This window comes from Dysidea avara, chromosome 2, assembly GCF_963678975.1.
Source record: "Dysidea avara chromosome 2, odDysAvar1.4, whole genome shotgun sequence".
Taxonomy (NCBI): Eukaryota; Metazoa; Porifera; class Demospongiae; order Dictyoceratida; family Dysideidae; genus Dysidea; species Dysidea avara.
Window position 1 is genome coordinate 20,137,126 of NC_089273.1, and position 25,030 is coordinate 20,162,155.

The 25,030-nt window shown below is 37.0% G+C and overlaps 1 long non-coding RNA gene across 1 annotated transcript in view; it reads right to left on the reverse strand.

Annotated features, from left to right (window-relative positions):
- The window catches only part of LOC136246801 (uncharacterized), a 185,404-nt gene extending 165,078 nt beyond the window's left edge, over positions 1 to 20,326 (reverse strand). The window contains exon 1 of the long non-coding RNA XR_010696841.1: positions 20,148 to 20,326. This is a non-coding gene — a long non-coding RNA (uncharacterized lncRNA). The remainder of the gene's footprint in view (positions 1 to 20,147) is intronic.
- Positions 20,327 to 25,030: the final 4,704 nt, after the last annotated feature.

The following is a 25,030-nucleotide window of genomic DNA, read 5'->3' on the forward strand; positions in this document are numbered from 1 at the left end:
TTCTAACACACTGGCTACAGGGACAGAGGTAGTGGAAGGTATGTACATCATAGTCATTAAACTCTTGTATGAAGTGATTCCACATATAGATGTACAATTTGTGCTTGATAGATGTTATTTGAGCTGTTAAATCCACTATAGGTAGAGAGTTCCACAGGCGGGATATACGGTGAAAGTAGAAATGATGAGTTAAGTTTGTGGAGCACCTGTGGTGAACCAACTTTGCAAATGAACCAAATCTAGTGTTTGATGAGCTAAATTGTAGATAGTTTTTAATATTGAAATGGGAAGTTGGTGACTTGTACGACTTGATGAAAAATAAGATGTCATTGATTTCATATATATACATTAAAGGTAGCATCTTTAGGGTCACCAAGCGAGACTTATATGTTGAATGAAAGTCATTAAGAATACATTTAGTTGCTCTCCTCTGTATTCTGTCAAGAATACATTTAGTTGCTCTCCTCTGTATTCTGTCAAGAATACATTTAGTTGCTCTCCTCTGTATTTTGTCAAGAATGTTTATGTGTTAGATTAATGAGGGCCTCCAAATTTGGGAACAGTATAGGAGCTGAGATCTCACAAGACTGATGTATAACTTTCTTCTAGCTGGAATTAGGCAACTAACTGAGAAGCTTCTTCGTATGAGACCCAACATCTTGTATGCTTTACCTGATATTAATTTATAATGACTATCCCAGGATAGATCCTGTGTCACTAGTACTCCAAGATCTTTAACACACTCAGCAGTAGTGATGGGTTTGCTATCAGGTGGTGTTGGATGTGTCAAGTGTGTTTCTGGACCAAAACTGAATGTGGACAAATTTTGCAAAGTTAAAACTAAGATCATTATTTATAGACCAATGAAAAGCGTTGTTTAGATCTTCTTGAAGAAGATCTACTTGTTTGTAGCTGAATTCTCCACAAGGTAATTTCTTTTAGCTGATCTCTGTACAGGGTGAATTGTTTGTAGCTGAACTCTCTACAAGGTAACTTCTTCTAGCTGATCTCTCTACAGGGTGATTTTTTTGTAGCTGAACTCTCTACAAATGATTTGTTTGCAGCTGAACTCTCTACATGATAGTTTGTTTGCAGCTGAGCTCTCTACAAGGTAACTTCTTCTAGCTTATGTCTCTAGAGGGTCACTAGTTTGTAGCTGAACTCTCTACATGGTGGTTTCTTTGTAACGGAACTCTCTAAAAGGTGACTTCTTCTAGCTGATCTTTCTACAGGGTGATTTGTTTGTAGCTGAACTCTCTACAGGTGATGTTTTTGCAGCTGAACTCTCTACATGATGGTTTCTTTGTAGCTGAACTCTCTACAAGGTAACTTCTTCTAGCTGGTCCCTCTACAGGGCGACTTGTTTGTAGCTGAACTCTCTACATGGTGGTTTCTTTGTAGCTGAACTCTCTACAAGGTGACTTCTTCTAGCTGAACTACGTCCCTACAAGGTAAATTCTTCTAGCTGATCTCTCTACAGAGTGAATTGTTTGTAGCTGAACTCTCTACAGGGCCATTTGTTTGTAGCTGATCTCTATACAGGTTACTTGTTTCTAGCTGATCTCTTGAATTCTTTTCAGGGTGACTGCTCTATTAGGATGACTGCTCTATTAGAGTATCTCGATCTCGCACTTGCTACACCAAGTTGGATTTTGTGTTATAACTCCGTGGCTTTAAGTCTGATTCTTCTACATCATTGAAGAGCCTTTCTAAGATGATTACTCCATCTGTACAGCAAATTTCAAAGCATTACCCCAAGCGGTTTTCTGGTAGGCATAGCAAGTAGTCGTTTTTTATTAGCTAATCTCGATTGCATAATTGTTACACACTATTGGTTTTTTCGTTGTATCTTCCTGGTTTTTAGCTCGATTCATTTCAAACCACAAAAGGTTTGAGGTTCAATAGTTAACCTATTTACCCACCAATTTTCAGCTTCTTCCCCTATGTGGTTTACCCTGTAGGCGTGACAACATATTGGTGTTATTTTTCGCGAATAATTGTTAATAACTCTTTGCCTGTTTATAGTATTCCAGCTAAAGTTGGTACAGAGATGCGCCTTTATACCCCCCCCCCCCCCCCCCCCTTCTGTGTGCCAAATTTCAAGGCAATCGGATCAGGCGTTTGTGTTTTATAGCAGTTTTTGTAAGTGTGCGAAAAGAGGAAGAAAAATAAGAAGAAAATGAAGAAACTAAGCCAATTTTTGAAGTCGCATATCTCAGGAACGCTTGAAGCGATTTCACTCCAATTTGGAATGTGGAGTACTGATGTTGGAGGGAGTGTCCACAGCAAAAATCATCTTGTTTCATCAAGGTAATACAGAGCTACGGAGGTGCGCAATTGTGTTTTCGTTGTTCCTGTCAGTATACTCACGGGTGTTTGCATGCAGGCTTCTTGGGCCGCACGACACGTTACCACCTTGGCACGTACCAAGGTCCAAAATGTTGCACTGATCAGTATAATTCGTATATTTAATTGTCAGAGGTTAAATTCTTGGATTTATGAAAGACGAAAAACTACGAAAGCATTTGCCAAGTATGCTTTCATGCACCTACTTGCCAAGGTGGTGTATATATTTGATGTTTCAGACGCACTTCATTTTTACAGTGTCTGTTTCAGGGACCATCAAGTGACACATACCAATTGCAATGATCATTGCTCACATTAAGAAATATTTTCAGAGTTCTTAGGAAATCACATGCTATAGCTACTTGGGATGCTAAGGAATTATGATGAATGTCAGGCTTCCCAAATCAAGGATCCATCATAGTATAGGAATGGTTTCTCACACAATGGTATGAACTAGTGTATTTTTATTTAGTGTACTAAGGGACAGTTAACATTCTACGTAGCTGCAATTTGTTGGTATTAGCTAATAGGACACTCAGCAGCTGGTAGTTCAACAGTATTGGTGCTGCTGTCTAATTATCTATGAATGGGTATGTATAAAGGGAATTTTCTGTGTTCATGATGCAGAGTTTCATTGCAATTGGTTAATTATTTTTATGTTCTTTCTATCAAACAGTATGTAGTACTGTTTAAGTAGAGTTTGCATCAAAAGTGACGCGTGCCACCAAAATACCGCCTTTAAAAACCAGCTTAGAAACTTCTTACACGACGAAAATCACCTTTACAGAATAATATTAGTCCATCTAACATGACATGTAGCGTTAAAAACAAGAAAACATATACTGGCGGCCGGATATATAATTTTAAAAAATCGTCAAAACTCGAAATTTCATCTCACTCACTGCCTGACCACAGTCGCAAGTCTAGAGCCCAAACAAAGCAGCACACAGTCACCATTTTACGCCACAACAACAAACTCACCAGTGGGATGTGCCTCGACGAGTGTATGCCCTGTGCACCTTGTCTTTTCTTTAATCTTCAATCAGGCTGTTTGTCTTCTTCATCCAACGAAATCATATCGAGGCGTTAATTTTCAATATCAGCACATTCTTTAAGCAGCATAATAGACGCCACAAATTATTTAAGGCCTTAGACTACGTTACTGTACGGAGGTACCGGTACTCTACAATAGTTCACAAGATCACGCCCATTCTTTATTCTACGTATTATCGATCTATTGATCAAGACCGCAATGACCACGCTCCTTTTACGCTAGCTGTATTTGTGACCACACATCTTCAAGTTGGTAGGCTGATTCGAGATACTCTAGTCTAATAATCAATCAAAACCACGATGACCACACCCCTTTTGGGGTAAGCACACATGACTCGAGATACTCTAATATAGCAGTCACCCTAATAGAATAGTCACATGTTTATAGCTAGCTGTATGCTTTAACAAAAAAAAATTAAACAAACTAGTGTATTAAAAATTTAAATTTAAAAATGAAGTAGGGTTCCAAGCGATAAAAAGTAGTGAAACAAGAGATGAACAATGGTAGCTATTACAGTATAGCTCAGTGGGAAATCCCTACTTTGGCATTGAACACAAAATAATTGTTATACCATGACAGGTGAAAATGGTGGTTCAAGGTGAATTTGGGTGCTGCCACACCTGCTTAACGGAGCCAAGTGATTGGATGTTGTCACTTATTGTTGAAGGTTAGCTTGTATTTGCTTTCACACTTTTGATAGTCTTAGTAGACCATGAACAGCCTTGCCTACACTTACTATATGGATAAATATTGGTATACATGCATGCAATGCATGTCCCCCAGAAGACTCTCTCAGATTGCTTCTGAAGAATGACCAGAGGTAATTTCAGGTTATTACTGCTCCTGACACATTCAATTCTCAGCTCTTATTATTATTATTAGCACTTTACAGTGACCAGCACTGAAGGTCTGACAGCAACATGTGCTGCAGCCTCAGGATTACCTAACCTAATTTCAGGGACTTCTACTGTAACTTTGTATCTGAAGAAAGGCAGTAGTTGCACCTTAAAGTAAGCCGTGCTGATTCAGCTCATCTATGAAATAAAATTCACCCAGCCAAATTGTTATTATTTTTGTGGATGAGAAACTAGTGGTTTGAAAAAAAAGTTTTATTTTTATTCCAACCATTCCATTCCCAGTGCTTGTAATTGCTTTCTCATTCCTCAGTACCACTTGTTCACCATATGCTCAGTAACAAAGAGCTGTGTAACAAAGAGTTTAGTATTCATTAGTAGTGGGGGATATTTGTGGAGCCAAGAGTATTCCATTAGAATAAAATGTGTCTGTGGTATGTGAATATTGTGAGCTATATATATATGGCTTATAGTAGGACAAAGAACATGAATTTAAACAAGTGTAGCAACTTCTGTATATGTTAATTTTATGGCACACATTTTCAGTTGCAGTGTTGCAGTACCCAAGATGATGGGTGTGCTAGTGGTGTTACTGCTGGCACATTCAGTCAGTAGCATTCCTATTGGTGACTTCCTTCCCTTCAATGGTCCTAATGTTTGCCTGTTCGATACTGTTACAATGTTGGTCCATAAGAATAATGTAATTAGGAGTATCTATTGAAGACATCACTAGAAGAGATTGTGAAGAGTTCAGACTTAGTCCTACAGTAATAATGATGGCAGCTCCCCTAACATCAGTATTGGATTTACCTTTCCATTTTTTGCCAGAAGGTTTAAAAATCTTTATGTAAGTACTGCATATACCTATAGTCCATACAGCTACAAAACTACAGTGCCATTCATATGTGACCCTCTCAGCAAAGATTCATGTAATTTGCACAAATATATCTAGCTAGTAGAGTGGCTAAGTGAAAATGTCATTAATAAAAGCACCGAACTTAGTGTAATATTTGCTTGACTCGTACTACATATTTCATATTAGATATGGTTCCATTAAAATTACCAATCAAAGAACCTACAAATAAAATCAATTTAAAAACCTATTAAAGAAGCCATAAAGTCACTCAATAGTAAATATACTGAAACTTGCATCTGCTTAGACCATCCAGGTCACTAGATTGTAGTGAAGCCTTAGATGTGCAATAAATACTGAAGTATTGGCTCCATTATAAGTACTTAAAACAGTTTGTTTTACCACATTTTGAAAGATTTTCTGATTTCATCTGTAAATTTGAAATACATTCTCACTATTTATGCAAAAACAAAGATATTGAATAAGCTTTCTTGACCAGCTATAAATGGGCTTATAACCTAGTTTAAGTGTTTCCAAACATGCCATAAGGCAATGATTTCATGTGGCACCCTATCTCAAATTATTTAGTATACCTTACTCAACTTCCACAGAAAATTTGGTGCTTTTATCACAAAGTATCAAAATTTGTTTTTTTAGCCACTCTACTATCAGTATTAAAAATAGGTGAAAAATTAAGCATGTTATAGAAAAATGCAATGCACCACTGCTTTCTCATCACGCCAACCTTTTACCTAGAGATATTTAATACACCAATCAGAAGAATCTCTCAAAACTACATGTAGTTAAGGAAGGTTTAAAACTAACACAAGCTATATTGTCTGGTATATCGAGACACATGGTGTGTGTTGAGAAACTGACATGCCACACCCATGAGTATGTTGACAGGAAGAAAGAAAACGTCATTTTTATGCATATGTAGCTCCGGGATCTCTTATCTGATTGGAACCAAAAATGCCTTTCAGGTAGGGGAGTCTACATACAAAATTTGAAGAAAATCTCCCAAGCCATTTCCAAGATACAAGTGGCCAAAGTTTTGGAGTATTTTTTCTTCGTACTTCTTTTCACACACCTTGCAAAAACTGCCATAAGATATAAACGTGTACTCTGAAGTTGCACACTTAAAGGGCTTATTAAAGCGAATCTCAGTACCAAGTTTAATGGAAATCCAATAAACTATCACAGAGTTATGACCGATTATTTGCATAAAATAAGATCATACTCTTGTCACGCCCACAGGGTAAACCCCAGGAAGGAATGAGTTGAAAATTTGTTATGCAGATGGAGTTACCATTGTAGGAGTGCCTTTTGTGGTTTGAAAGGAATCGAGGTAAAGACCATTACACAAAACCCAACCTGTGTCACAATTACACAATTAAGAATTAGTGTACAATGTAGAATTAGTGTTTATGAATAAAGAATTAGTGTTTACAAACCGCTGAGAAGAGTGAGTTGAAACCTGTATCTAGGTGGAATAATCATCATAGAAAGTCCTTCCAGTAGTCGGAGCGAGTTATAATTCAACTACATGTATCACACAAGTGCATGATTGAGATACTCTAATAGTGCAGTCATCCTATTAGAGCATTCAGTGCCGTAGTAAATTATTCTATTAGATTGTTCAGCTATGTAACAAGTCACCCTGTAGAGAGTTCAGCTACAAACAAGTCAGCCAGTGGAGAGTTCATTTACAAAGTCACCCTGTAGAGAGCTCATATACAAACAAATCACCCTGTGAAGTATTCAGCTACAAAATACCCTGTAGAGAGATCAGCTACAAAAGATCATCCTATAGAGAGATCAGCTAGAAACAAGTCACCTGTAGAGAGTTCAGCTACAGAAAGTCACCTTGTAGAGCTTAGCTAAAAGCAAATATCCTGAGGAGTATTCAGCTATAAAAAGCCATGCTGTAGAGAGATTAGCTTAGACAAATCACCCCGTGGAGGGTTCAACACTGACTCAGTCCAGTGGTTGTACTGTTTCCCATTCATTTAGAAGAGTGCAGTATTGTGTTTCATTTGTTCCAGAGCGATTTACCTACTTGATGTATTACCCTTGTATTGTTTGGCTTTGTTTGAAGTCTTTGAACTAATTAGTGGCCAGACTGTGTGGCCAAAAGGAGGTACTTACTGTAGCCATGCTACAATTATTTGTAAACTGGTTTATAACTGATTTTTAACACTGACGGCAGCCTTTGATCTGCCTACGCACCATACTACAAATATGTACCACTTTCACACCTCAGATCAAAGGAAAGACAGTGCATATTATATATCACATATTGCACTGGTTTAGAAAAGTTTACGAGATATGCACACGAAATATACCCTATAGCTGCAAATTTTTGAGGGATGAAACTTTCACGAATTTTACGAGTAATGATAGCTTCATGAAAATATAATCGTGAAATGTTTCAGGTTTGTACCCATAGCTATTACCATACCAAATCTGTTTTTCATGGATTTAAAAAAATGTAAAAATCTGATTTTACACAATTTCGTGAAAGTTTCATCCCTCAAATATTTCCCATTATATGGTATGCACTGTGAACAGTGTTGTTAAGGCAGTGCGCATATCTCATTAACTAAAGATATTGCACAGTGTATGTCATGTTAACCATTCCAAGAAATCCTCATGTTTCTTTGATGTCCTCTGCTATCTCTTTGTGCCATTACATCTAAAGATCAATTGTGAGATTAAGTTTCTTTGTAGTTTCTCAGAGCATGTTGAGTAGTTCCATTGACTGAAATGGAGATACAGGGGTGAGCTCTATAACACTGTTTAGACACCTGTCTCAATGTTACATAATGCGTGCTAATTAAATTGAGCCATTTATATATATATATATATATATATATATGAATAGTGGTAAAGTGGTATTCATGCATAACTGTAAATTTATTCAAGTATATAATTATTCACAATCATTATTATAGTAAATACCTGGAAACACTTATAACAGCATTAAACCATCATTGTTATCAAGTCACACTTCGATGTCCTGTGTTGATGTTACGAACCAAGCGCTAAATAGATTGAGCCATTGGTGGTGAAGTGGCATTCATGCATGACTGTAATAGCTATAATTTACCCATTATCATTGTAGTGAATCCCTGGAGCACTTATACCAGCGTTAAACCATCATTATCAAGTCGCATTTCAATGTCCTGTATTTCCTTGCTGACTGTATAAACCCACAGTCAAACTTTTCATATGCTTATGTCGTCACATGTATGCTTGAACTTTTAGCCAAGCAATGCCTTGTTGTTATTCTTACATTGTTTCCAGTGTCCACTATCAAAATTCACAAAGCCCGTTATAAATAATTATACTCATGAAGCATGCCACTGAGCAGTTTCTCACACATGTAGGTGATTAACCCTCATGGTACATATTAGTTGTACTGCGGAAACTCTGATATATACGTACTTGTGCCCGTGGTATAACTATTACCCATAAATATAGCAGGTACATGTTTTAGTTGTAATGCGGCGATGAGGGGTTTGCAATGTCCACATTACCAACTTATATGTAACACTTCCTAGATTACTGTTGTCCATGTTACCAACTGATATGTAACACTTCTTGGTTACCAAATTCTTACTACATACATACGGTTTCCAATTTGTATTTAAAACCTATACAACCGATTGTTGTTTCAAGCATGGGATGCAAAAGTGGCATGACCTTTGTACTGGACCACATGAGAATGGAGTAAACAGGTCTGTAACCAGGGGGGTGGGTTCAAGTTGTTCAGATGAACCCCCCCTAGGATTACCTTTTTTTTTAAAGGTGTTTCAAGTTGACACGTAAGACGTGGGCACCTAAAAGGTAGGCAGAGGCTATGTAGGGCACTGAAGGATGTTCTGACGTGTTAACTAAAGTGGAACTAAGCCCCACCTCTGCACAGCTATAAGATTTGGGTGGGGATTAAAATTTTCTAAAAAGATTGATACACTCTAATAGAACAGTCACCAAAATACTCTAATACAACAGTCACTTAATTAAATGCTCCAATAAAATAATCACTCAAATAATCTAATCATACATGATTAAAGCTCTAAACAAGTCCAAAGAAATCAAGCTGAGCCTCTTCAACTCTTCAACATTTGTTTATAATGTGCTTATCTGAACACTGTGCTATTGTTCAGATATGTAGTCTTGGCTAAAATCATTCATATTAGTAAAGTGTAGACAACCCAAATTATTAATTTGTGGTTCCTTGTACTGGTGTAGCTGAAGAGGTCTGTGTTTCATATAGCTGCTAGACAACAAATAGTAAGGCAAACAGTTATTGAATAGTGTACTTGAGAAATACTTTGTCTGATGCTCTTGATGTTTAGTTAAATATTTAGCCATTGGCCAGCTAATTATATAGCAAGGAAGTTCACAATAAAAACCAACTGCATAAGTATATTTGCAAAGTCCTAGCTCTTTCACAGATGTGCAGGGGTATATATGGGCAGGCTTCCTGGGGTTCTGGAAACCCCCTCTGAAAATTCAAGCTAAAAAGCTATAATAATATTGATAAAAGATTAATCATGCACGATGAATAAAATTCTAATGATGCTTCATTGTTGACTCAAGCTAATGATATAATACAAAGTCCCACTGTTCAAACTAGGGGACTGACCATTTTACCATGCATGATATCTGTCCAATTAGTGAACACTTATTGCTATACCTATATATCAAGGTATGTAACTCTCAAAACCCACTAAATGATTACATTAAAAATGGTAGTTTTTAATTAATGATGGCATGTATAATATGTGACCTCCTCTACAAAAAACCACCTAGTTTGCATAAGCATGCATTTTGAGAAAAAAAATGAAATTATGCATGCTACTACGACAAAATATAAACCTGGGATCAGAAGGTGTGCTAAGACCTGTTTGTTCTGTAAGCATTTTGTATACAGGTTGTATTAGAGAGTAAGAAAAAATAGAAATTATTTTTACAAGCTAGTAAGAGCATTACAATAAAAGTACTTGTATGGATAGCTCACAATTAGCAGTAAATGGCTAAAGTACAGTACTGCTCAAATATGACTTCACACATGTGTGGTGCAACAACGCACGCTACTAAACATGACATGTGTGTCCTTTAAAAAGTCCATGAGTGTGAAATGAAATCACATAACTACTACACACATGTGTGCAAGACTGCAACTCACATGTACACCCGTGTATGCAAGACAAATTGCACATACATGCGTCTAGGCTAATAAGCTGTATGGTTCCTACAGTGAAAAACATATATAGCTGAATGTACGAAATTATATGGCTAAGTACAATTATAACAATGCATACAAAATGGTCATTTTTACTGTTGTAAGGCTAATCCACTGGCACGATCATTTCACTGGAGCCGCGTAGCTAATGATCCAGATCTTGAGAAGTGAATTTAAGGATACAGTCAATGGACTTCTAATTGAACACACTGAATTCGAACATTATACAATCTCCACTGTTACTAAAAGCCTTGTCAGCAAAGCAGTCAGCATGGTAGCCATATGATATGCTAATTGCTTGACCATGTTGGCAGTTGTCACTTGAACTGAGAAAATATGAGGCTGATTAACATGGATCCATGGCAATGTTTTCCAGTATTACAGCTTTACTGTACATCATAATGGCTGTACATGTGCTACAATCTATTCAGTGGTGGTTATGGCTTGTGTCCACAGCTGCAGGTTACTCTAGTTGTAATATACAGTAAAAGAATACAGCACACATGAATTATGAGCAGCTGGTAGCTATTACCTGTGGTACAACAATGTTTCATGCTGGCATTTTTGTGTATTTTAATATTACAGCAGCTAGGGGCCATCGCAGGTTAGTTTTTGAACTTGTAGTAGACTCGCTATGGGACATTTGTGTTCATTTCAACTTATTCAGTAACTACTATACTAGTGATTACACCTAGGACGTTAGTGCTCTGCCTGTACAGAATGTCTTGTACTAAACAAATTTTTCTCACAGATGCAAACTTCCTATGGCAGTGTAGCAGTGATCTATCACTAAATTGGTGGAGCTAAAACTAGCTATGTTTTCCATACAACCATGTGTAGTATTTTCACAGGTGTTTTATGGATTGTGTATACTTCCATAAAATGTTAACGTGTTATTTTTTTACACAACAATTTGTAACTTACTTACTACATTATTGCAAGCTTCACTGTTTTTCAGTTAATACTCTATACCTAATGTATATCGTGATACTTAAGTAACAGTATCGGGATACGCAAACTTTGGTTGCTATCGCACAGCACTAGTAGCTACTGTAATTTTGTTCAGAGTCATGCTTGTAATGTAAACTACGTGTGTACTACAGGCTGCATGCATCATGTGTCTAGTGGTGCTGCTGGGTGCTACCTTCATGGGCTACATTCATGCATGTAATTGCATGCAAACCACGTGTACATGTTGAGTTCACGTGTGTGGAAGTACACACAACATGTGTGCACTGTGAAGTTGTATGGAGCAGTACTGTAGGAATTAATAAAAATTTGCACTAAAGTGATGATCTTCCTGGCTGAAGCACATCATTTTATTGTAATGGTCCCTATCCTAGCTTGCAAAATAGCTGATTATTTTTATTACAATTGTTACCCCTATCCCTATTTATGACACAATTTCTTCAGTGGACTTTATAGCACTGCATCAAAAGAAGAATGTTATCAGACATATGACACTATAACTGTACGATAAAACTATCAAATGATATGTTAGTACCGTTTAAGTAGGGATCCGAATGAAAATTTAGCACGCCTCCCAAAATTCTGCCTTCAAAAATCATCCTAGAGACATTTTATGCGCCGAAAATCACATTTAAGGTATACTAAATACTAGTCCATATAATACATTAAACAGCAGTAAATGAGACCCAGTCTGGATAAACCGGGCTTATTGCCTATTTTAAAGTATCGAGAAATGCCGGTTTTAAGTATTTAGTGTGTTGTAGCTCGCCAATAGTTGAAGCTATGTGTACCAAATTTTCACATGTTTTATACCAATTACTTACCTTCCACAGCATCCACTGTGCAAGTAGCCAACAACTAAATTTTCTGCCATTTTAGATAGTTTTTAAACCGAGGTTGACTGTATCAGGTAAGCTGCAAAATGGGTGGGAGGCGGGTGTGATGGTGTTCAAAAATTGAAAAGGAAAGCATAGGGATGAATTGGGCCAAGTTTTGGGCCATTGAGGTCTCAAAATTGGCTAAATAAAAGGAAATTCACAGCACAGGTACTTATTCAACACCACAGAGCTATACAGCCACATACAGTCATCCCCAGGGTGACCAAAGACCCCACACCGCATGTACGGATCGCCACAGGGCTTGGGAATAGCAACCAACAAAACCAGACCACTCAAGTCTAGCTGATTTTGATTGTGGAATTAGATAGTTTATTCATGTAGCTTTGTGTCCTGGGTGAAACATCGAATCTGCTGACATGGGCGATAAGACTGGTTTTCTCAGACTGGGTCACAAATACAACGAAACACTTACAGGTGGCCAGATATTAATTTTTTTTTAAATCACTGAAACTCAAATTTTACTCTCACTTCCTCACTCACTGACTACAGTCGCAAGGCTAGAGGCCAAATGAAACAGCACACGGTCACCATTTTATGCCACAGTATACCACTTTGACACCTCAGATCAAAGGAAACCACAGGGTTATATATTGCATATTGCTCTGACCACAGGGTGACATCTAGATATCGCCCTGTGGTTAGGGCGATACGGTTCCCTTTGATTATTTATATAGAGCTGCTTAAAGTTTTGCATTGTGGATTTGAGTTAAACATGTTGGTTTAGTTAGGGGCATTGTTGTGAAGCAAAAAGAATAGCATTGCATAGTTCAGTTACTAAGCACTACTAAATAATCGCTTTTGGAATGTCAGGATTGTTCTTCTACAGAGTACATTTCAACTGCATAAAAAATGCCTCAAACATTCACAACCTATATGTCTAAGTGTTCATTATAGCACCTTAGGTTACGTTATTCATTCACAAAGTGGTTATTTGGTTTAAAATGGTATCACTACAACCAGTGAAACCCACAATCATTTCTTTTTTGTGCCCACAATTTAGGCCCACAATCAATGTTTGCAAACCTCTGTATAAAATTAATGTGGTGAATGCAGGTTTGTCTCCCTTCACCTATTAGGTGAGCATACCAGAGTGGTATATATTACTTATACCATGGCCACTCAGGATTTGCCTGATATATATGCCTGCGCCCTCAGGCCTGTGGCCCTCGGGCTTGGGCATATATATCAGGCAAATCCCTTGTGGCCATGGTATAACTATTAAATAGTAAACTCACCAGTGGGATGTGCCTTTTTGGGGTTCCCATGAGTGTAGGCCCTCTGCGCCTTGTCTCTTCTTTCATCTTTAATCAGACTGCTTGTCTTCTTCTTCATCCAACGAAACCATATTGAGGCATTAATTTTTTTCCATATCAATGCTTCAGTTTCTACAGCAGCATATTTAGACATCACAGAATTATTTCAGAGTTGAATTTCAGAAGCGCTTCAATCCTGGCGCTACTATAAGAGCATAGGCGATTCTAAGGGGGGGCCATGGCCCCCCCTGTTAAAAAATAACTTTTAAAAAATCTTGGGGAAAAGTTGCTGTATAGATTGGCATTGTTATTTTTAGCATTTTTCATGTTTTTAGAACAAATTTTAGGCTGTTTTCAAGCCTTTAAATTGCAAAAATCCTGCAGCTTCTGGGGGTTGCACCCCCAGACCCTCCTGAAAATTCTACTTTATACTACTATAGCCAAACAACAATAGTTATGCTGTTCCCTACTTGGCCCCCCTGTAGGTCAGGTCTAGAATTGCCACTGTATAAGAGGTACACTTGCTAGATATCATCTTCACAATTGAAACAAGAGATGAATGATGGTATTACAGCATAGATCAGTGGGAAGTCCCTACTTTGGCATTGAACAAAATAATTAATGTGCCAAAGTAGGGACTTTCCCACTGAGCTATGCTGTAACGCCATCATTTATCTCTTGTTTCACTATTTTTATTGCATAGATCCCTGCTTCATTTTTAAATTAAATTACAAATTTTAAAATACTAGTACTAATAAGAAATGTAGCCATTTTGCATAATATAGTTTTTGATTATGTTTTGAGCTGCACACACAAAGAACAATATGTGAACAGTAGTGTTGTTTTAGTATGGAGTTTTAGTTTTAGTTTTAGTTATAGTAATCATTCTTAATTCTTTCAGTTATTGATTTAGTTATGGTTATTCACTCTTTGTTGTTTTAGTTATAGTTACAGTTAAAAACATGAAAACTTTTAGTTTTAGTTATAGTTTCAGTTATGTACATCAAAATCTTTTAGTTCTAGTTCTAGTTATAGTTAGAAATATGAAAACCTTTTAGTTTTAGTTACAATTTTAGTTATGTACATGAAAATGTTTTAGTTCTAGTTCTAGTTATAGTTAAAAACTTGAAAACCTTTTAGTTTTAGACACAGTTTTAGTTATGTATCTGAAAACCCTTTAGTTATAGTTTTAGTTGTGCATAAGAAAACCTTATTTAGCTTTAATAGTAATCACCAAGTGACTATATTTTATGTGAATGAAACTCTTGTTATAATTTCAGTACCATTTTTCCAGCTTAGTAATACAAAATCTTTGTATTACAAGACTTGTCAATTTTTTTATAGTATAGATTAATACAACACTTAATACAGTGCATTTGACACAATCTCTGTCACAGGTATTCCTTATTCTTCCTTAGTAGAACTTCCCTTTCCAAGTTACTATCAGTAAGTCTGTTGCATTTTCCAGATGTCGATTCCCCACTTGTAGAAAATACTCTTTCAATAGGGGCTGTTGAAGCAGGTATGCATAATATGTCACAAGCAACAGCTGCAATAAGAGGGAAATAAGTGGTAAAAATACAAAAGTAAAATGGATCATCTTCAAGCTCAACTGTAAAATTTTCTTGCTTGTAACGCTCAATTTTTTCTCTTCTGGAGACAAATCAATAATATAGATTTGATTTTAGTTATAGTTATAGTTTTAGTGATTATATACGTTTGTTTTAGTTATAGTTTTAGTAATACTGAATATAGATTTGATTTTAGTTATAGTTATAGTTTCAGTGACTATATACATTTGTTTTAGTTATAGTTTTAGTTTTAGTAATAATATAGATTTGATTTTAGTTATAGTTTTAGTTTTAGTTAACTTCAATATATTCACCTTACTAAAAGTACTTTTAGTTTTAGTTTCAGGTAACTGAAACAACACTAGTGAACAGCCAATTGACTGTTGGAGGTATGTATGCACAAAATTATTGTTTTGTTTTTTAATACAAGTACACCTTAAATATTATGTTGTCAGCTAACAGAAATATGACACAAAGGAGGGAAAAGGTAATTACGCCTATGAAGCATGAATTATACATACATACATACTATAGTATTCCAAAAGGAACCTGTCAGACCAAAGTGATGTCTATCAGTAAAAAATCAAGCTCATAGCTTTAATTGTTATTAAGTTATGCCTGACTAAAGACATTAGCCAGTTAGTCATACAGCATATGCAATCGTATAATTGTGAATTAGCTATTCGCAGTACTATTAATGTACTCTTCGCATTCGTGCTATAGGTAGGGTACCCACTGTAACCTGTGTGCATTATTTTTCTACTTTTTCAGACCAACACATTCAAGCTCCACTTGTTACTGATGATAGACACTCATTTGTTGTTTTCAATTACCTTGATGATGGTATCAGCTGGACTCGTGGAGATGCTAGTCAAGTAGATGCTCAAGTTGGGTTTGATTTTGGAGGAGATCCATTAAGATTTAATGTGTTGAATACCTGCAGCTATTGCTGATATTGAAGAAATGTCTAATACTGGTAGTCCTGGACAATATGTGTACCGAGTAGATAGTACAGTGCACGTGATAGGGAGTGTCACTACAACAGGATCAGGATATAGTATGCTTGCGTGTCCATATACATATCACAAACAAGTAGTTTTTGTGGTGTAAAGTTTTATTATCAAGATACACGATAGTGTGTCGTGCAGCCCAAGAAGCCGGCGCCACACTGGGTATATTGACAGGAAGAAAGATAACGTCATTTTCACACCTTTGTATCTCGGTGATACCTTATCCGATTGAAACCAAATGTGCTGCAGAGTTGCCCACCAGCTAGGAGAGTCGACCTTCCAAATTTGAAGGAAATCGCTCCAGCCGTTTCTGAGTTACAGTTTTTTCGCACACTTGCAAAAATTGCTATAAAATGCAAACGCGTACTCCAATTGCCTTGAAAGTTGGCACACAGAAAGGCAGTCCAAAGGCCAATTCTAGTATCAATTTTGGTGCAAATCCGATTAAGGATTTATGACCAATTATTCGCGTAAAACAAGATCGATTTGTTGTCAAGCCTACAGGGTAAACCGCTTCATGGAATGAGTTAAAAATCGTTGTGTGTAGAAAGTCCTTGCAGTAGTACAGAATAATCGGAATACAAACCACTGAGTTATGATTCCAAAGCCAACTCCGTATAGCAAATGCGAGACCGAGATACTCTAATAGAACAGTCACCCTAATAGAGTATTCAGCTAGTTCATGACTTACTCCATTACAGATTTCTATTACATTGCAAGTTATGCTGTAGGGAGTTCAGCAGTAACCAGTTAATATTGTAGACAGTTCAGCTACAAGCAAGTCAGAGTTCAGCTACAAATATATCGCTGTATAATTATTACAAGTCACACTGAAGAGAGTTCAGCTATCAACAAGTCATGCACCCTATAGAGAGTTCAGCTACAAACAATTCACTCTGTAGAGAATTCTACTACAAACAAGTCTTCATACAGAGAGTTTAACAACCAAAATCCACCCTGTAAAGAGTTCAGCTTTACTAATTGTAACAAGTTATTCTTTAGAGAGATCAGCTAGAAACAAGAGTGAGCTCAGTTAGAAAACGTCACCTTGTAGAGTGTTCAGCTACAAACAAATCACCCTGTAGAGAGTTCAGCTACAAACAAATCACACTGCAGAGAGATCAGCTAGAAGAAGCCACCCTGTAGAGGGTTCATCTTTGAACTGATCACCCTGTAGAGAGTTCAGCTAGAAACAAATCACCCTGTAGAGAGTTCAGCTACAAACAAATCACCCTGTAGTAAGTTCAGCTACAAACAAGTCACCAACTATAGAGATCAGCTAGAAACTAGTCACGCTGTAGAGAGATCAACTAGAAGAAATTACTTTGCATAGAGTTCAGCTACAAAGAAACCATCCTGTAGACAGTTCAGCTACAAACAAATCACCATGTAGAGAGTTCAGCTAGGCACAAGTCATCCAGTAGAGAGATCAGCTAGAAGAAGTCCCCTTGTAGAGAGATCAGCTAGAAGAAATCACCTTGCACAGAGTTCAGCTACAAAGAAACCATTCTGTAGAGAGTTCAGCTACAAACAAATCACCCTGTGGAGAGTTAAGCTACAAACAAATCATCCTGCAGAGAGTTCAGCTACAAATTAAAGAAGCCATCATGTAGAGAGTTCAGCAGTAAACAAATCATCCTGTAGAGAGTTTAGCTACAAAAAGATCACCTTGTAGAGAGTTCAGCTAGAAGAAGTCACCTTGTAGAGAGTTCAGCTACAAAGAAACCACCATGTAGAGAGTTCAGCTAGAAACAAATCATCCTGTAGAGAGATCAGCTACGAACTAATAGTCCAAAAATTTTACCTTGGCTCAAACAAAAACAGACCACAGCCCCCAATAGTGAATAACATTAGTTAGAGTCATTTATAGATTTGAGGTTCGTTTTGTCTCGTTACAAGGAGTTTTTTAAAATAGTTGTTCCAATACTGAATAAAGACAGGGTTAGAATATGTAGTATTGGAACACTATTTTTGCTGTGTAATACAATAATTATTTGAATAGAATGCAGAACAGAGTGGCAAAAATCACTTTTATGGAGTAATATTAGTCCATCTACTATCATTATAAGAAAACACAGGTGTCAGGATTTAGAATTTTTTAAAATCATTGAAACTCGAATTTTGGTCTGCCTGCCTGTTTTCCAACAGTTGCAAGGCTGGAGCACCATTTTACATCAACTCACCATTGGCATGTGCCTTTTGGGGTTCCGATGAATGTGATCCCTCTATACCTTGTCTTTATTTTTATCTCCAATCAAGCGGGTCATCGTCTTCTTCATGCAATGGGACCACATCAACTCATCAAGGTGTTAATTTCCACATAACCCTTTCCTTGAGTAGCATGTTTAAAACTATCTGTTAAAGGTACCAGACACCCAGTAGATACCTGTAACTTCACGATAGGCTTGAGACCATGCATATTATTTATCATGGTTGACTAATAACAATCGAGTGAGGACATAATGACCTCAATCACTTGTTGGCGTAGCTGTATTTATAATGATAGCACAGTGAAAATAAGGGATAGTGACCATGTCACTTGGTAGGCAAGTGGCTATCTCAATATACTCTTATAGCGGTTGCCCTAATAGTACAATTACACATATACTGCTCTATGCTATAAGAGAAAACTAATTTGAATTGAAGTAGCAATACAAGCAATAAAAAGTAGTAAAACAAGAGATGAATGATGGAATTATAGCATAGCTTGTTGGTATAATCTCTACTTTGACATTGAAAATAATAATACTTATACCAATTTAGGATTTTCCCTCTGAGCTATACTGTAACACCATCATTCATCTCTTGTTTCACTACTTTATATTGCATAGATCTCTACTTCATTTTCAAATGAAATATACCAAACTTACTAGTACATATAGCATTTGCGATAGTTACCACTTTACCACCTAATTCAGTCTTTGTTGATGTGTATAATGTATTGTCAATATCATTAGTTTAAAAGTATTTCTTTGAAATTTGGAGCCGTCAATTAACTTTGGCGATAACCACCAGAAGTACTTAACACAAGTGAAGCAGCACTTTGCCAACCCAATAAAAGTTTTACTGTATGCTCTGACAGGTTTCTTCCAGTGTGAGGGTAGTGGTAGAACCACCTCCCTTCCCACTTTAATGACCACATTGTTAATGTTCAACATAAACAGTATTGTAATAATCTTTGTTGGATAAATTGTGATTTCCATTATTGTAGTGTGTGTGTGTGTTGTATGTTTGTGGTATTATTTTTTAAACTAATTTTTTTGTCATGCTGTCAGTTTTAGTGCATATGTAGTGTGAATGTGTGTTGCTTTCACTATTATTATTATTATTATTATTACTAGGACCGCGTCACATACAACCAAGTACATACACCAACGTGAGGCTATTAGGTGGTGAATGCATTATCCCCAAATCAACTCAATATGTCACAGTAGTGACAGATATAACACAATAGTGGCATCGTAACTAATGGCCACCAGTAGCTAAGTGCCGGTACATCATTGGTGTGGTATAAATGGCACAGTGATGTGTACAAAGTATATGTATACAAAACATACAGGAGAGAACTATACATTATTGCAGTATTGTATGCAGCAATACATTATAGGCAACATCACCATGCAGATAAAAATTATTAGCCAATATACAGCAATGCATATCAACATCAACTAGAGCTAAGTAAGGTTCATCAGTGATGTAGCAATGGCACAGTGATGGGTGACACACTATAGTTATGCATACACAACTTGCAGGAGATAGCTACACAATGCTGTAGGCGTATGCAAGCCAGATGAACCAGATAAAGGAAGACAGCCAAGCCACTAGAGCCTAGTAGCTACGCCAGGTGAAGGCAAAAAAGATAAGCACGTATTGAATTGCCTGACACCAACACAAAGAAAGTTCACCATGCCAGCTGCACAAGACAAAATTGTTTACTTGTATTTTATATGTAGGTAACTGTAAGCTTATTGTAAAGAGCTTTAGTGGCATATGTCAGTTTAATGTTTTCTTGTATTGTTTATTTACGTGAATGAATCCACTGGCAGCTGGCATGGAGACTTGAGATGTTACAAACATAAAAACTTACTTGTAATCTTCTTGTTTACACAAGTGGCTTCTGGCTCTCCTGCACGGGCATCACTAATCTTCTTCGCGCAATATGTAAGTAATTAAGCAAGGGTGTGGTACTGGGTGTTATATAGAATTACACGTATGGTCAAGTCATCAGCACAAACAGGAGCGACGATTATACGTTTGTGCCTTCATTCATAGGCGAATCTATCCCCGGTTAGTTCATGTCTCTAGGCCTCGTAGTTTTCTCAAACATTAATTATTAATTATTTATGATGTAATTTTAACCGCGTTTCGTATTATTCTTAGTACTTGGTTATATAATTATTGTTTTCAGTACACACACACAAAAAAAAGGTACTGAAAGCCACTGACAAGTGCTGCCAGTGACTAGTAGCTAACCTGTTTTACTTTTAAGAAAGAATGGCTGTAGCTGATTGCTGGAGTCAAAACAATAAATGAAATCCCATCCAAAAACAGCTTATAGCTGTAAAAAAAGTGCGCGTCCAAGTAAAGCAGAGTTAACTGCGACAAAAAGTAATGATATCATAATGCGGCCATGTGCGAGGTGTGCAAGTTGTAAAATTAATATTAGCTAATCAGATAATACAATGTTATTGTTAAAGTGTTAATGAGAACTATGTGATGCTGCTAGTTTTTAAGTGTGTGAGCATCTTCATAAATGCCACATAAATTTAATTCTCAATAAAGCAATGTGTATAGATTCTCTGATAGTAATAAATAGTTTGAGTTTGGCCACCTTTCCTTTGTTCGTAGCATTGCTGTATACAGGAAAGGCGGCCAAACTCAAACTATTTATTACTATAAGAGAATCTATACACATTGCTTTATTGAGAATTAAATTTATGTGGCATTTATGAAGATGCTCACACACTTAAGAACTAGCAGCATCACATAGTTCTCATTAACACTTTAACAATAACATTGTATTATCTGATTAGCTAATATTAATTTTACAACTTGCACACCTCGCACATGGTATGATATCATTACTTTTTTTCGCAGTTAACTTTGCTTTACTTGGACGAGCACTTTTTTTACAGCTATAAGCTGTTTTTGGATGGGATTTCAATACTTTTTGTTAGAATAAGCAATACACTGTTGATAACAGTAGGTGAGTTTCCATGGTTTTGACAGAAACCCCAGATTACAGTGACAGAATATTAAAATATAACTGTAATTTTAGTGGCCAGGGCCGCCCACATTGGGGGTAACTGGGGTGTTTTTCCCCCTACCATAGCCTGAAAGGGGCCACTTGAATACCTGTTTAAAGAAAGATCGATATACTCTAATAGAGCAGTCAGGATCTAGACCCTTCCTTGCCCCTGGGCCCCTCTTTAACTCTTTTCCCTGGGCCCTCTAATTTCTCTGGACGGCCCTGTTAATGGCATGCAACTGCAGCCAACTAACACCCATTTTAACTAGTAAACCCTTAACAACACTTTTCCTTTCATCTTGTACTGCATTGAAACGATCAAGATACTCTATTAGAGCAGTCACAAAACAGCTGTAACACAACAATCAATATTTAGCATAGTTACAACTTCTGCTTAGCATCGGATTGTATAGTTTAAATTACTAGCTACTTACAGACTTTACAATATAAAAATATGGCATTTGTAGAAATGTGACTGTTCTATTAGAGTATCTCGATCTACTTCAAGCATTGACTAATTCAAGTGAAGAAGTTACGCCCCTGCCAAGAGATCTTGTGAAATGAAATGAGAATAGTAAAGAAAAGGCAAGTATGTACAGAGACAGTGAATAGAGGGGCGCGTAATTATGTCCTGTTGTAAATAAACGCCTTTAAAATTTATATTACTACTAAATAAACGCACCAGAATAGGCCAAGGTTGTCTCATTACTTGTCTTTTCGTGTTGAAGGGATTTAGTCACAATTGGAGAGTTTAACTATACATGTATTTGTGTTGTAAAACTTAATTGTAAAAAGGCAATTAGCACATATCATGATAAACATGTATTTGTCACAGTAGAGTCTCTCACGAAGTCACGATTATTATGAGACATTGGACCAGGGTAAAAAATTTACTGCTATATTTAGAGGTTGTAGCGTTTGTATATCTTAGTATCTTAATAAATAATCCCCCATGATCACTAATCACTAATAGTACAGTGAAAACTGGTCATTATTCAGGCCGTAGGGACAAAATTTTCTGACCTTGCCTTTTAAAGAGGTGGCTGCATTATGCGGCCTTAAAAAAAGGTAAGAAGCATGCTGTTCTAACTGGCTATAGAGATGGATTTAGTGTATGACAGCGTATGAGACAGTGAGTGCTGGCAGCAAGGGGGCAGCCAATCTGTTAGAGCACCAAAAGCACTGCTTCAGACATAGGCAGTTGACTGTCAGCCCCAAGTGTAAAAAGTTTCACTATTGGTCCTTATAAGCTCCTGATGAAGAAAGTGATGAAGTCATTATCCATAGGATATATTTTTCAGAGTATCCATTTCAGTTCTACAATATAGTAGCCAAGCATAAGATGAACATAACACAGCATTCCAGTAGTTTAGTGGTGACCACAACACTGCCTGAGTTAAACTGTGGTGAGATTTGAGACTACCAGAAGCCCTGGAATGTCTTCAACACATGAAATATCTAATGCCTGGCTTTCATCCACAGTGGACCTGTCTTGGTGGCCACTTGTACAGAAGGGAAACAGCTGCCACACAGTCTTGCGAGCGAAACAGCTAGTTGCCACACCCCTTAATTATCAATTTGTAAAATCTTTAGCAAAATTGTGTGTGCGAGTAAGTGCGATGTGGCAGTGCTGTGTATATGGTTGCTGCCTAGCAGTGACACATCACGAATATTGAAGTCACAATGCGTTACTGTATCATCCATCTAAATACAATCTCTGAATGTGTCATTTTGTGTAGAGAGCAATCTTCCACAAGAAGTGACCTGCAGGTTTCAGTGCATATTGTTAACCATTAATATTGTTCACAATATTGTGAACTGTATGTACAGTGAAACCTCACTTAGTGGCCACCTCTTTAATAAGACCACCTTATTATATTGGCCACCTCTAGTAGGTCCCAAATATAGCTAAGCATTACTTATGACCTCATTAATAAGGCCACCTTGTTATTCAGGTCAAATTTCTTGGTCCCACAGCTGGCCATATTAATGAGGTTTCATTGTACTTATGTGAATTTTTATTTTTCGTAACTTTTCTTCAGGTTTACTGATGGGCACTATGAAGCATTGTTGACTGGTACGTGTATAGTGTGGTGACTTGAAATGCTAAAACAGTATGTAGCATGTCTTGTATGTACATGTAATGTGTTGTAATGTGTCCACACATCCACACATCTTAGAAATAAATATAATTGTATTCTCTATAAATAGTCAGTTCCATTGTGCCACTGGGTCATAAGTTGGTTGAGTATGGATCATCCAGGACACTTGAGTCACATTTTGTCCTGGCCAAGTGGATCTCATCCACTGACAGAATATACAGGATCAGATCACGTGTATAAATTACGGTGGAACTTGTTTATTGCCACCTTCACTCATTCAGCAGGTAACAGTGTATAAATTCTCAATTGGAATTGGCTTTTCAAGAGTGGTTGTCTTTCTATACTAGTGGCCATTAAAACAGGTTGTACTGATAGAGTGTACATACTAGAGATGCAACAATATCCTCCACTTAGTGTCGTTTGATAGTGATGCAATGGAGACTATGTATTATTGCATTTAAATACTATACTATTATATTGCATCTCTAGCACATATTTATAACAGGAATGTTTGTTAACTGTTTAGACATACTGGAGCCACACCCACTCATCTGGATTCTACAAATGGAGTCATACCAACTTGTCGTCATCATACTTACTCGTTACTCCCATTGTGTTTGGATGAATATACATGCCGTCATGTGAGACTTGCTACCATGGCGGGCCACTGGAAAACATTTGCATAGCTGTTATATTACAGTCATTATTGTACAATTTTTACATTATTGTTGTGAAAAGTGTTTGGTATTCATGTGTCTCCTCTGTATGTTGTAATTACATGTGTAATTTTGTGTGGGGGTGCTATAAAATGCAATAATGCATGGTGACAATTGTATTAGGCGATTTTGCACACTTCCTTTTAAGTTAGCTACATGTGCTAATTACTCACAGCTTGTGTCAACAACTGGTAACCGCAGTTGTACTAGTGTCATTCTTTAAGCCGCGCCCTTAGAGGACAAATTATGTGGGGGCAACTAATTTCAAAATGAAGGATGATATGCAGCACCATAGATTATATCTATGGACTATAATCTATGGCAGCACACTTCTTGGTGGCTATATGTACTGATTAACTACATAGAGCGCCAGTTCATCAATACCCAGTGACTGCAGTTGTGCTCTGCGTCATTCTTTAAATTCCGAGTAAAATTCTTAGAGAGCAAATGACATGGGGGCGACTAAATTCAAATTTCAAACTAGCCATTCTCGAAAACAAATGTTTCAATCTGAACGAAATTTTTAGAACAGTTTAAAGATACATTGCCCTACATGCCAAGCGAGTATCGCGGAAGACAACAATCTGGGATTTGTATTTGGCCTCTAGGTCGACTGAGGACGACTGAAACTTCGTTTGGTGCTGAAATCACGACTGTAGGGTAATCATGTATGGTGAAATCGATGATGTGAATCTTGAGGTGATTGAGTGAATACTGAAGCGATAACAGGGCGATCAATGTTCGGAATGCACAAAGGAACGCAAGGCATACACCGGCGGTTGCGTCTAACCGCATGCGATAAAATAAAAAAATAAAAAAATGAAACTTCTTTGATGTCGGCAACCTCGATCACGAAACAATCGGCATGGATTTGCTTCACTGCTTGTGTGGTAGTTACTAGTGA